Here is a 12,997-nt window from a genome sequence, read left to right as displayed (position 1 = left end):
AACCTGGCTCTGTAAACTCAGGTGTGGAGCTGAATGCTCTGCACATGTAGGTCAATCCTGCCTTTCTGCGCACACAATAACCCACTGTACTATTTTGGACCCCTTGACCTTAAGCACTCACTTTTCATGAGGTGTAAATGTCACCAGGAGCCTTTTCTTTCTTTGTTTTTCTTTTTTTTGCAAAGAAATTCCATATTTCTCTGAAATAACAGTGGCTCCTAATGGACAATATCTGTGTGGGTGGGCTTTAATATCATATTTGCTTTCAGTTCCAGAAAGTGCTCAGGTTGAAAGCTGGGATTGTGTGCTGATACTGGTATTTTAAGATACTTGTTGAAACTGTCTTAACACACCAAGTCTGACTGGCATTGGTCTTGTATCTGTGCTGGAAGTAATTGGCTCTCTTGTAGCAAAACTCATGGATGTTTGAAGGAGATTTTAATAGTGGCTGGGAAAAAAAATGGCACCCACCACTGGAAAGGAACTTTCTCACCTGCTGCATGATCCAGAAACACACTTTTCTAGCTTCTGGGTTTGCTTACATGCTGAGGGACACAACATGTACGAGCCTTCGGCGATAACAAGTACCACACCGTCTGCTTCACATATGTCTTCTTTCAGATGTTGACCTTGCAAAGCAGGTGGCTTCTCGAGAGAATTTTAAGACTACAGTCACAAAAAAATCACAAAAGAATCTGTTTGCAAGGGAAGCGTAGATGTTTGGGAAGAGTCTGGCAGCTCAGGTATTCTGGGCGATGCCAATCAAAAACAGCGCCTCCTGGAGAGGTTAGCATTGATGGTAGGTGTTGTAGCATCACTCATATCAGAACGTAGGAGTATTTATTCATCAAATTAAGGGAAAAAAAAAACAACAACAAAGGCTTTCTGATTGGATTCACCAGCATTTTATGTTCTTTAAACCAACTCATGTGATTAAAATGAGGTTATGAGACAAACCAACCATCTGCAGTGTCAGGTCATCATTATGGCAGAGTACAAAAGAAAGGCTTTTTATTAATAAAACATTTTTTGGACAATTATAGACCCAAATTCTCTTTGTATTAAATGACTTGATTCTTTAGTAAAGTCTGAAATATACTTTTATAATGACTGATTTTCTATTTTAAGCTAATTTGCTAAAGTTTTCATAGTCATGTTCAAAGGCCAGAGATTATTCCAATTGTAGCACCCTGATACAAACCTTCACACTAATCAAGAAAGGTCCATGTTGGACCAAAGTGAAGATATTAGAATACATCCAGACTCTACACTTAATTTTTTTTATCCAACCATTGCAGAACAGTTTTAAGGATCCACTACAGAACTTTAGCCATTTTCCCCGTCATGCCCCCCCACCTATCAACGGCTAATTCGGGATTCATCTTGCATCCTACCTGACCTGTTAGCTCTCTCCAGCCAGCGAAAGATGATCTTACAACAACTCTTGTTTTGTCCCTTTGTCTCTTTTAATCTTCTTGCATTTCTTTGTTGAACCAGCGACATTGTGTGTTCAAAACAGCCAGTGTTTTTTCTAGCGTGAAGTGAATGTCTGCTGTGACGTCATGTAGCATTCCCGTTGAAAATGTTGCATAGTGTCAGTTTCTCAGCCTCAGGATGCTGGGCAGCAGCGACTCCAGAAATGCACATAATTCATTCAATGTCATTGTGTTATCAAACAACGAGTTTTAAGGTCAGAAAGTTCCATAAGGCATCTCTAAAGCATCAGTCAGAGACTCTGTACTTCACTTACCTGACTAACATATAGAACACAGATATAACTCCATACTCATGTAACATTGGAAGTACCTAAAACGATTTAATATTAGTTTAAAATTAAATGATGAAAATGTCAATAAGCCGAGTGAATATTACATGATAAAGTTATGTTCAGCAGCAGCCAGTGGTTACTTTAACAAGGCAGGCTGAGAAATTTTTACTTCATTTTATGGGCAGTCAAGTTAAAAAAGTGCAAATTTTCCTGGTTGTGTCAACACTTGCAGTCTGAACATTCAAAGCTAAAGGTGAATCTTTGAGAGGGCATGTGCAACGCTAGCTTAAGATCCACTTTCCACAAAAACAAAACAGGTTTATTTGATTCTCTTCCATAAAAAGTAAGATGTGAAATGTGAATGTGTAAAAATCCAACCTTAAAGCTGAAACAACTTTTAAAGAAAAGGACAAATGTGTTTTCTTTCTCTCAAGGTCAAAACTTGCTCCTCCTGAAGACAAGAAGTACATGATTTAAAACTTCTCCAACTCTCCAAATGCGTCCCCACAACACATTAAAATCCAAGAGACACACTTCAAAGCGCCCTTCCCAGGAAACATGGTCACCCCTGTGAAAGTGTGTATCATCAGTCAGTTCCCATTAAGTGTAGCATGCAGCTGGTGTGTCCTGCCTTCACATGCTCATATATGCAGACACACAATGCTGCAGAATACAAGCACCCCCCCCACCCCCACTATATCTCTAATGATGCATCATCAAAGTCTCATCAGCTTTTTTATGAAAACAAATGGGGTCTACTGGAGGATTTCAATAAAAGAAAGGAGGGGAGACGTGACCTTTGGTTGTCATTGAGCTCGGTGGGTGGACGGACGACTATGGGAAGGATTGTCATATTAGTAGCTGTGGACAGATTAAGATGGGGGGGGGTTTGAGGGGAAAGCTTGAAGTGTGAAGGTTAAAAAATATCCTATTGTGTTTTTTTCCTCCACATATGTGGGTGTGTTCCCTTTGTTGTTGTTGTTTTTTTTTTATCTTATCCCCTTTGGCTGTCTCCCTCCCTCCCATCTTCATCCTCTCCTTATTATTTTCCGTGTCAGAAGTAGATCAAAGCATGTTATTACACCAGCTATGTGCTGGACACGTTGATCTGTTCGGTTTGGAAAAGGCTGCTTCAGATGTTCTTGAAATCTGTAGTTGAATACATTTGGAGGAGACAGAGCAGTAAAGAGTGTTTATATGGGAGAAAGATGGACAAACGTCTGAATTGCTATGGTTACATGAGGATTTTTAATTCATAATTAATAATTCGGAATTAAATAAATCAGAATTGACTTATTCTCTTACGAGTTCACATGAAAATAATAATTTCAAATGAAGGCTTACATGAAACACGTCTTTACTTAATTCCTCTTTAGAGCGGCGGGCTGTGAAGGGTTCTGATTGGACAGAGGGTGAACGTGACGTATGCCAGAAATAAACAAAGTCAACTCCCTGCTTCTTGTCTTTTCAGTCGTAACTTGTAAAAACTATATAAGTACCAGTTTTGCCACTATTTTTATTATAAATGTAAAGTAGAAGCTCAGCACTAGCATACTACTTCAGTTTTTGCAGCAACTGAGAAGGAGAAGAAAGATAGACCACCGAACACGGGAGGCGAAACAACGCGTGTCATCGGGACAGGACAAGATAACGAGCATGCTCAGAACGACTGGAATTAACTTCGAGCGGAATGAAGGTTTACATGACAGAGGAATTAAATAGATCAGAATTAAAATGCGAATAAACCAGATACTTACATTGAAATTAAGTTTAATTCTGAATAGAAATTTACATTTGGTATTAAGTGTTTACATGGTCGTTTTTAATCAGTTTAAAGCGGAATAACTTTTATTCAGAATTAAAGAGGAATTAAAACTCCACGTAAACACACAGCAGCTCAGCCAACAGTCCAGGACTTCATGGTTCTCCAACATCTATCTGATCCTGCTTCAGGTTTTAATGCAAGTGAACATTTACTCTGTACTTCGAAGTATTCCCAGATGGCTTTTTCATAAGAAATCCATACGTACGTGCTGATAAGAGGAGCCGTTTCATGCTCTTCCTTCGACATAAATGTAGCTTTTTTCATAAAGGTGCTGATGTTGAGAGATCTATCAGAAAGTATGATCCAAACAGAGAATTAATTTTTCATACATGTTTCTTCATTGTGTTTCTAGCTCATCCATGCATGTATCCAGTCTCCAGTAAAGAAACATCCTGCTGTGAAGTACACATGAGAACAGCAGCAGGAGAAAGAAAAACACTACTTATGCTGATTACTCAGGGCTGGCAATTTGTCAACAAACATGATGCATTTTAAGTCAAGTGCCTTGAACATTTGCACCAAAGTAGCACAGACTTAGATGACCTTTCAGTATATGAACAACATGTTTTTCCTTCATAATGTGGTCATTCTTTACAGCCTGCCTTAATAGTAGTTATATACTCACAATGAGAAACTGATGACCTCTGTGGGTGGTCAAATCGGGACAAATTTCGATTCCTATACATTTGACCTTCAAGCATCTTTCATTAAAGAGCAGGATATCCAGAAACAAGTAATGAATAAGAAGAGGGGGATTTTTCTTTTTGGTTAACTGTAGGAAATGTGAATAAAGAAAACCCACAGTGACTGTTTGTTGGGAAAGACTTCCATAAATTGATCTTAAAGGTTTGCAATCCAGCAGGTTTTCTGTGTATCCTCGTTCCAACACAGCTGACTCAAATTAATGAGTCGGTGTGCAGAATCTCATAGGCTGTTAGATCCAGTTAGCTTGATTCAGCTGTATTAAAGCAGGACTACAAGGAAAACCTGCTGGATTGGGGCTGAATTGAATACTCCTGGTTTAAGCTTTACACGACACAGATCACAAGCCGAGCCGGGACTTAAGCTGTTTTAAAACAAGCAACGTCCAGTTCTCTTTCTAGTTGGCAATGCCATCCAGATCTAGTCCAGTTCAGATTCCTATGAGGATGTTTACAATAAAAAAAAGTTACCTACAAACTTAAAAATAAAATTTTTAAGTTCTATTCATAACCCTTTTCCTATCTTTTACTAATAAAGCTAATAAAGCTATTGTAATAGCAGGGGCAGAACAGGCTGCCGTTCCATCACAGAGTCAACACACACAGAAAACCACTTATGCTCTCACTCACTAGCTAAGATCCTCGAGTTAACCTGTCCAGCATGTTTTAGGAGAGTGGGAGGAAGCTGGCGTTCCAGGAAACGCATACATGGGAAGAATATGCAAACTCTGCACAGAAGGCCCAGTTGAAGCTGCAACCAGAAATCAACTGAGTTCATTACCACCGCATGAGAAGTTATGTTTTTACCAACATTTATCTGTTTGTCTGTTTGTGTTCAAGATCACTCAGAAAGTTGTCAACATAATTTTAATGAATTTTTTTTAGGAGTTGTTGGAAATGTGAAACAGAAGAACTGATTTAATTTTGGTGGTGATCCTGATCCTGCTTGGTGGAGGTTTGTGCTCACCGAATGCTTTTCTAGTTTAAAATTAAATGAATACAAATACATTTTTACTTAAATTTACCTGACAGTTTGAAATTCGGCATACCAGAGATATGAAACTCAAGACTGCCTTTGTATATTTTGAGAAATGAATTAAATAGAATTAAATAGAAGTCTTGCAAACATCTTGAACCAGCAAGAGGATATGCAAAAATGATTTCAACTCATTAGGAAGAAATTTCTTTCTAATATTTCTTTTAAGTTGGAGGATAACAAGACAAGAAATTGATATTTTACTCACTTAAAATGAGCTACATCCAGATTTTATGTACAAGTCATGATAAGATCATTTAAGCTAATATAGACTTTAACAATATAGACCTACATATGCAGCTCCCTTGAGCCGACTCACAAGCTGTTGTTTTGATCCTTAAAGGCCAGCAGCGAGCTGCAAGCATAATGAGACATGCCAAAACGAAACATCCCAACAGGCAGAAACACACTTATAAGAGCATCATTACGGGCACCATTATCTTCCTTGGGAGGAAATCACTAGAAGAGGTTGTTCACCTCTTCTATCACTTCATATTTTTTAGTCTAAGAACCGAAACCCTCCAGTCAATCAGACTGAAGGCTTAAGTAAAAGTGTTGCACGCATCAGAGACAAACTGCATGATGGAGCTCTCTGAATCAGTCCGAGTGACAGGACAGTAAGCAACCCCCCCCTCCCTCCAACTTATTGCCTGCAGAATATTTCCCGCTGTGCTTCTTGTGAGGAAAATCTATTCTTATATTAGGCCTGAGTGAGAGTGGCTGCAGCTAAAAATAAATCCGGGGTAAAAGGGGGAGGTCAATGAGGGACGAAGGCAACGGGAGGGAAAATGTTACAGTAAATATTGGTCAACAGCTGGCTCTGTGCTTCTCTATGTTTGCATTCATGTCTTAGTTTTTATTTGTGGTGGTCTCTTCTGTTTGCTGATCTGCAAAAAAACACCAGAATCTTTTAAAAAAGCAAAACAACTCTGTTTATGTTTCTATCAATTAACTTGACAAAGCTGCTGTGTTACGGTGGTTAGATGTTGCAGTAATCTATTGTTTCCCCGGCAGAGTGCCATTTAACTAAAGCATCACCACCTGTTATAATACCCGATTATCCTCCAGTTACGTTAGACCTGATGTCTGGCAGTCACCACTCAGACAGCGGGACTTTCACACAGACAGGCTTTGCTTTCAGGCACAGTCATATCTGTCTCTGCACTTTGCAGTCGGGGTTAGAAAGGCAGTGCCTTCTGCAGAATCAGCCACTAATTAGAAATGATCACACTGAGGAGGATTGAGGCATTGGCTGTCTGAGGCTCTGAAGCTCTCTAAGCTGTCACATCACTGTGCTTGAGATCATTGCAAAAGCTTTAAGACAAAATCCGAACTGCAAAGCTGCGTTTTAAACTCGGCCTCAATTTAATCTGTCTGAAATATTTGGGAGAATTTACAGTAATTGGAATGATTACGTAATTTACGTTCCGAAATTCACATCAAGATCTTAGAAATGATTATTTAATAGATTGAAAACCACTTGCAGTGTTTGTGATAATCAAAAAAGCCCCCAACAGCACTGAGTACTTGTAACATTTAAACATAAATAATGTGAAAGTCTGAAAATTTGGTGGTTTTATCCAATAAAAATCCTAAGACATTAGACCTAAAACATAACAACACTATGAAATATTATTCATAAAGCGTAAGATATTGCAACGACAGATAACTGAAAATAAGGCAAATGTAGTTAGCACAAAAAGTAATGAAGTTTGTGTTTGGTTGATTATTTCTCTCCTTACATTGTCCCAATTTCTACTGTATTATACATAGTTGGAACGCCAAAGTCACTGTTTTTCAACCACTGTGCCATGGCACACTAGTGTGCCGTGAGGGATCATCAGGTGTGCCCTGAGAAATGATCCAATTACACCTAATGGTCCAAAAAGCAGCTCTGTGTTCATTCCAAAGAGGCCAAGGTGGAAGATAATAAAATTCCTTTTACTTGTGTTTATCTTATTTCTATTCAAGACGCTTTGATAAGATGACTTTATATTAATAATATGGGCTTTTTTAAAGAGAAAAAAAAAACATTTTGGTTTGTGGTGTGCCTTGTGAGTTTTCAGTGAAAAGAAGTGTGCCTTGGCTCAAAAAATGTTGGAAAACACTGGCCTAAGTAGTCACTTTTACAATGAGGTATAACTTATAAGCAATACAGCTAAACGTAAAGGTATATTCAACCCAAAAATGTGCCAAAATCCCAGATAATGTTCTTGTATCTCCCATTTCTTGAAAACCTACAGAACAATTGAGCTACTATTTGCTGACTGTTTATTTCACCTGTACTAGCTTGTCTTAAGTTGTAAAATAAATTTCACTGAAGCGCTTCCTTTACATTTAACAAGCTAATCAATTCCGCACAATTTGTACGAAGAGGAGCCAAACACTGGAACACAAAGGAGGTGGTCAAATGAAGAACAGAAACAAAACAGAGCTATTAACCTACTGACAGGACCACTTTAAAGATGCTACAGGGCAAGAGAATGGTATTCACTAAAGAATCACAAAATGAACAGGAATGCAGACGGTACAGAACTGACTCTGGAGGAAGGATGATGATCTGGTGCCAAAAGAAAACCCTGCAGAGTACAGAGGTAGTATCAGAAATGAAAAGAAGTGAAGTTAATAAAACCAAAGCAATAAGAAACGAGAAGAACAATTCTTTCAGATGCACATAGAGGAAGACTCTTTTAACCCTTTATGGGGCCAATGACGATTTGATCACTTTATTTTCTTTCATATTAAGCATGAAACTATTTTTTTTGTTAAAGTGGAACTATTATGTGCATTTAAGGCTAATTTATTTTTATTTCTGAGACCAGAAGGGCTGGGATTGATCGAGTTATTGTCACAAATGGCTTTATTTACTTCAGACCGACCCTCTCCGTAGGCTGTCAGATCAGCCTGTGGGCAAAACGAGTGGATTGAGACTCTTCCACATTAAGCCCCGCCTCCCGCCACTGCACTACATCGGGAGCGCGCACCGCACCTGCTTTCGCCGTCATTGTAACGTCTCATAAACAGAAGGATTAGGCTAATATGAACTCAATAAAAAATACAAAATACAATGTCAACACATAGCATGCAGCCCTACATGTTGGAACCTGAATCAGACCCTGAAAACGAAGTGGAAAACAGCAACCCACAGCAACGAATGCAGCAGGATGTCTCTCTTTGGTAAACTCACCAGCCATCGTTGGAAATAACTTTATCCCACATTTTCCACTCGCCTGATGTATTTGTACATGCCCTTGTTAACCAGTAGAAAGTAACCAATCACCGAACCTTATCCCCCGGGACGTCACAAGGATTTCCAAGTAGAAAAAAACTCTCTAAAACGACGCGTTTTTCGTTGCCATGGATACCGAACGAAAAGAGTGCTGGAACTCAAACTTAAACTCAAACATGCGTTTAGGTGATAAAAAACAGTGCCGTTCACATGTCTGATGAGGATTCAACACTGTAACACTGTAGAAAGCTCAGAAAACTCGAAATACCATAATAGGACCCCTTTAATGTAACAACAGAATGGAGGTTTTGGTACATACCAGAAGGACAATTTTAAGTTAAAATTTTTCATTTCTAGGTATTTCATTGAGTGCCCTATAAAGGGTTAGTATAAAGCACCAATAATGGAAATTAAAATAAGTAGTTTTTAAGTAGTCAAATGACCCATAATCCCTGATTATCGCTCTCATGTCTGGATTCACCATCATATCTCAACAGAAGAGATAAAACATCCTTTCTTTCTACTTTTTACTCTGTCCTGCATCTGCTGTACAGAGAAACTATTACAAGATAACCCCTTTTTGGCCATTCAATAAAATAAAAACCTTTTTAATTTTCATCTGGAATATTGTAACTACCCTCTGAGATATATCAGTTATTTTTCATTTTATTTTTGACAAAACTAGCTTGCAGCAACTGTTTCCAATCCAATAGATCTTCCTCCGATTTCAAGCCAGTGGCTGATGCTTGGCAAAGCTTTATGAGGGCTGCTTAAGGACACACATCCTCTTTAGTGCTGTTGTCTTGCTTACAGCATTCCACCGTTTTTGTGTTATAAAAAAGAGACAATGAAGCCCATAAACACAAGATAGAAAAGCACAATAAAGCACAGCTTAAAATCTGCTCTGTGAATACTGCTGCTACTAAATGTTATTTGAAACAGTTAAAGTTACTTTAAAGATAAGGATTGGTTCTTAGACTTATGTGTTAATAAAGAATTCCCAATAATGAAATGACTGATCTGACTACTTTTTTAAGCAACAATATTCACATTTCAACAGTGAAAAATGTCTGGAAGATGAAGAAAAATATGCTAAATCTCTTATAATTTAGGGATTTGGTCTTACAGCTGTCACACTTCTGCCTCTTTGACCAAGAACATATTTAATTTTAAGTACATACTTGAGTGGTTATGTAGCTTCCTCTTGTATCCTACTTTTGGGTATGCACGTCCTCAGAAATGAACTCACCAGCTGTTTCCAATCTGTGCCAGTAAACAAATGTGTGACTAAATGGCTTCTTTCCAGATATGAGTTTCCAAACTAATTAAGTAGAAGTTTTTTCAAACTAATTCTTGAAGAAGAGTTGTGGATTTCCACAAGGGAAACTAGTAATAACTGGGAGGTACTACAGAACTTTGGTGGTGACATGCCTCCTAACAGCTTCTAATTCATCATCTATCTATTTTTTTTTCTCAGCTCTCTAGAGTGAGTAAACATGGGCCGAATGATCAATAACTTTTAAATCTAAATCCTAATTGAAGACATTGCGATTAGCAAATCACAAATTAACGTTTAAATTAAGCACGATTAGTTTAAATGTTACGAGGCACCTTATCCAGGTTTCAGACTTGCAGTATCTACTGCCTTTAGACTGTAGATTGTATAAAATATAATCGGAGCCTCTGTGACATCACCCGCAGGTTTCTGAAAAGCTGAAACGAAGCTCATTGGGCGATTCCCACCGTCGCCATTTTGGCAGCGTATTGTGTACCATCATACCTGGAAAATCCAAAAATGGGCAAAGAGGTAGAGCTGAGGGGGGGCCTGTGAGTGTGGGGGAGAATGATTGGCATCTATCAAACTTGTTAATTCATCATCATTTCCCATTGGTACTTTTACATTTACCTGGTTTGGGAACCACTGTTCAAATATATTTCTGAGGTAACATTAAACACAAGGTAGAATTTAAACAATTGTATTGCAAATCAAAGCACTGTATTGGTAAAAAAAAATATTGCAATTCCCCACTTAGTTCAGGCCTAGTGTTGATTTGTCATCTCGTACGCTTTCTCGACGTCTTTCCTCTCTTCCTCTGATAATGTCCTTTTTCCTTTCCTCGATCACTCAACCATGGCGTGCATTCAAAATGACCTCTGTATTGATATCCAGTTGCTGGTGTGTTATGTGGTACATAAGCAAAACTCTGCATCAAACAAAAGTCAATGTGTTGCTCAAGGCTAAAACCTAAAGTTGCAAAATGTGGTTTTTCAGCCTCGAATGCTGGTCACTCCTCCATCGAAATGAGACAAAAAAGGTCAGAAAGTTACACAGTGCTACTTTAATTTCTCATGGTTTGCTTCTGATTAGGACAGAACTTTTTTTTTTTTTTAATTGAATTATACAAATAGTTTAATAAAAAAGTAGTGTTCACTAAAGAAACTTCAGTGCCGAAGACATTTAACTAGTTATCCTTCGTTCTTCTTCACTGAACACTAGAATTGCTGGCTGTTATACCATCTGGTGACACTGAAGCTGAGTTTGTTCACTTTCAAACCTAAAGTACACACCAAGGTGTGTTACTGATTGGATGGGTTGGACCTTCAGCCATCAATACGGTGTATAGATACACTTACTTCCACTCCATACGTTTTGCATCATGATTTGTATGTTGTGCACATCACCCAGACACAACTTTGGACTTTATCTATGGTGCATCTGTAGTGAAGAATCCCTTTACATGTACTTGCGTTGGAAACCAACTGCAAAGAAAGTCCAGCCCCAGTTAACCAAAAATTTTCCAGAAAAACCACTGGTTTCATTTAGAAAAAGGACAGTATTTACTGCTTTATCTTGGTCATGACGCAGCATTAGATCGCTCCAAGATAAGCAAAAAATATTCACTGACGTAAATATGAGAACTGTTCATACATTCACCATTAAAATATGTATATCAATATTACAAGGACATTGGTATTGACATCAATGCATTATACAGTATTTGTTTTTGCTATCTGAGATGCAATGTGAAGTCTCAGTCTGCAAGTGCAATGCTGTTTTGGCTTATGGGTTTCACTTGGCAGCAGGCAGCATTAGAGTGAGACACTGACTGAGAGTAAAGAACACGCTCACACTTTGGCAGACAGCAGCTTGATTTCCACATAAATAAACACAGGTTGGATGATTCAAGTCGCATCTGATGTGACACTCTGGCCTGTACTGTCATCTGCGAATTCAACAGGATCAGAGTCCTGCTACTTTTATTTTTAGCCGTATTGATTCAGGTCAGTAATGGAAAACGAAGGTGACGCCTCCTTTGGGCTAGTCTTTTTCTGAGTCTCTCGTTTCCCGTTTTCTTCTCTAAATTTGTATTGGAGTGACTCTAGCTTCAGGTTCTCGACATGGAAGCCTGATGCTGCCAGATGAATTTAAGAAGCAGCTTGGATAGACAGTAAAAGCTGCTCTAAGCAATTTTACCATTTGCATATGGCACCCAAAAGTAATAGTTTGTATTTCAGTTTAAAAAAAATTCTGCAGTTGTGTCACTAAACTTCATAATACATAAATTCAGTTTTCTGTTATCCATGTCTTTAAAAAGATTAAAAAAAAAAAAAAAAGCAATTGGCTGAATTATGTGAACTAGCAAAAGTTTATGCTCATACAGAGTGAGTGATAGAGTGATATGTAAAAGAGGGCTTAGTTTGAGCAATGATGCAGACATCACTGGCCAAAACCGTCCTCGGACATTTCTTAATTAATTGTCTCAACTCATTTACCCCCTCCAAGGTCACAGAGGGGCTGGAGTCTGTCCCAGCACACACTGTGCTTTCATAAAAGCAACCATCAAGACAAGCACTAAAGCTTATCTATTGGCTCTCCACATACTTTGATAGTACAGGCTGCCTCTCATGGTCACACTGTCTGCTCTGTTTATCACTTATTAACTCTGACAAGGACAGTTAGTCTTACTTGTCTTTGACTGACAAGCCAAAACTATACAATATTCTCTGTTTTAGTTTTCAAATAAATGAAACTGCTTGCAACCTGCCTGTAGACACAGGCTGAAACATTACAACCACCATATCACAGTTCACGATGTTGGTCCTTCATGTAGCACCAAGACTTATCAAACCTGTTAATCATGGACTCTGCCTTCTCAAGTGCCGGACATCATGTTAGCAAAAGAAATGTTAAAAAGGCATTAAGATAGCATGCAGCCATAAACTGTATATAAAAGATGGATGGAACCTCCAGGATGTCACCTGTAGGTTTCTGAAGAGCTGAATTGAAGCTCTTTTGCCAAATTCCATTGTGGCCATCTTGGCAGCGTTATGTGTGCCGTTTCTTCTGGAAAATACATAAATGGCAAATGCGGCAGAGCTTAGATATCTATCAAATTGACATCTATCAAATTCCAATCTACCTTTAGCTAAGAGCTAA

At 38.4% G+C, this 12,997-nt stretch overlaps 1 protein-coding gene across 1 annotated transcript in view; it reads left to right on the top strand.

Annotated features, from left to right (window-relative positions):
* LOC306770428 (uncharacterized protein) overlaps positions 1–12,997 on the top strand; it is a 73,892-nt gene that overhangs the window by 783 nt on the left and 60,112 nt on the right. The gene's annotated exons all lie outside the window — the stretch shown is intronic.

This window comes from Telmatherina bonti, assembly GCF_933228915.1.
Source record: "Telmatherina bonti genome assembly, chromosome: 19".
NCBI lineage: Eukaryota > Metazoa > Chordata > Actinopteri > Atheriniformes > Telmatherinidae > Telmatherina > Telmatherina bonti.
This window is presented reverse-complemented; position numbering and strand designations above follow the sequence as displayed.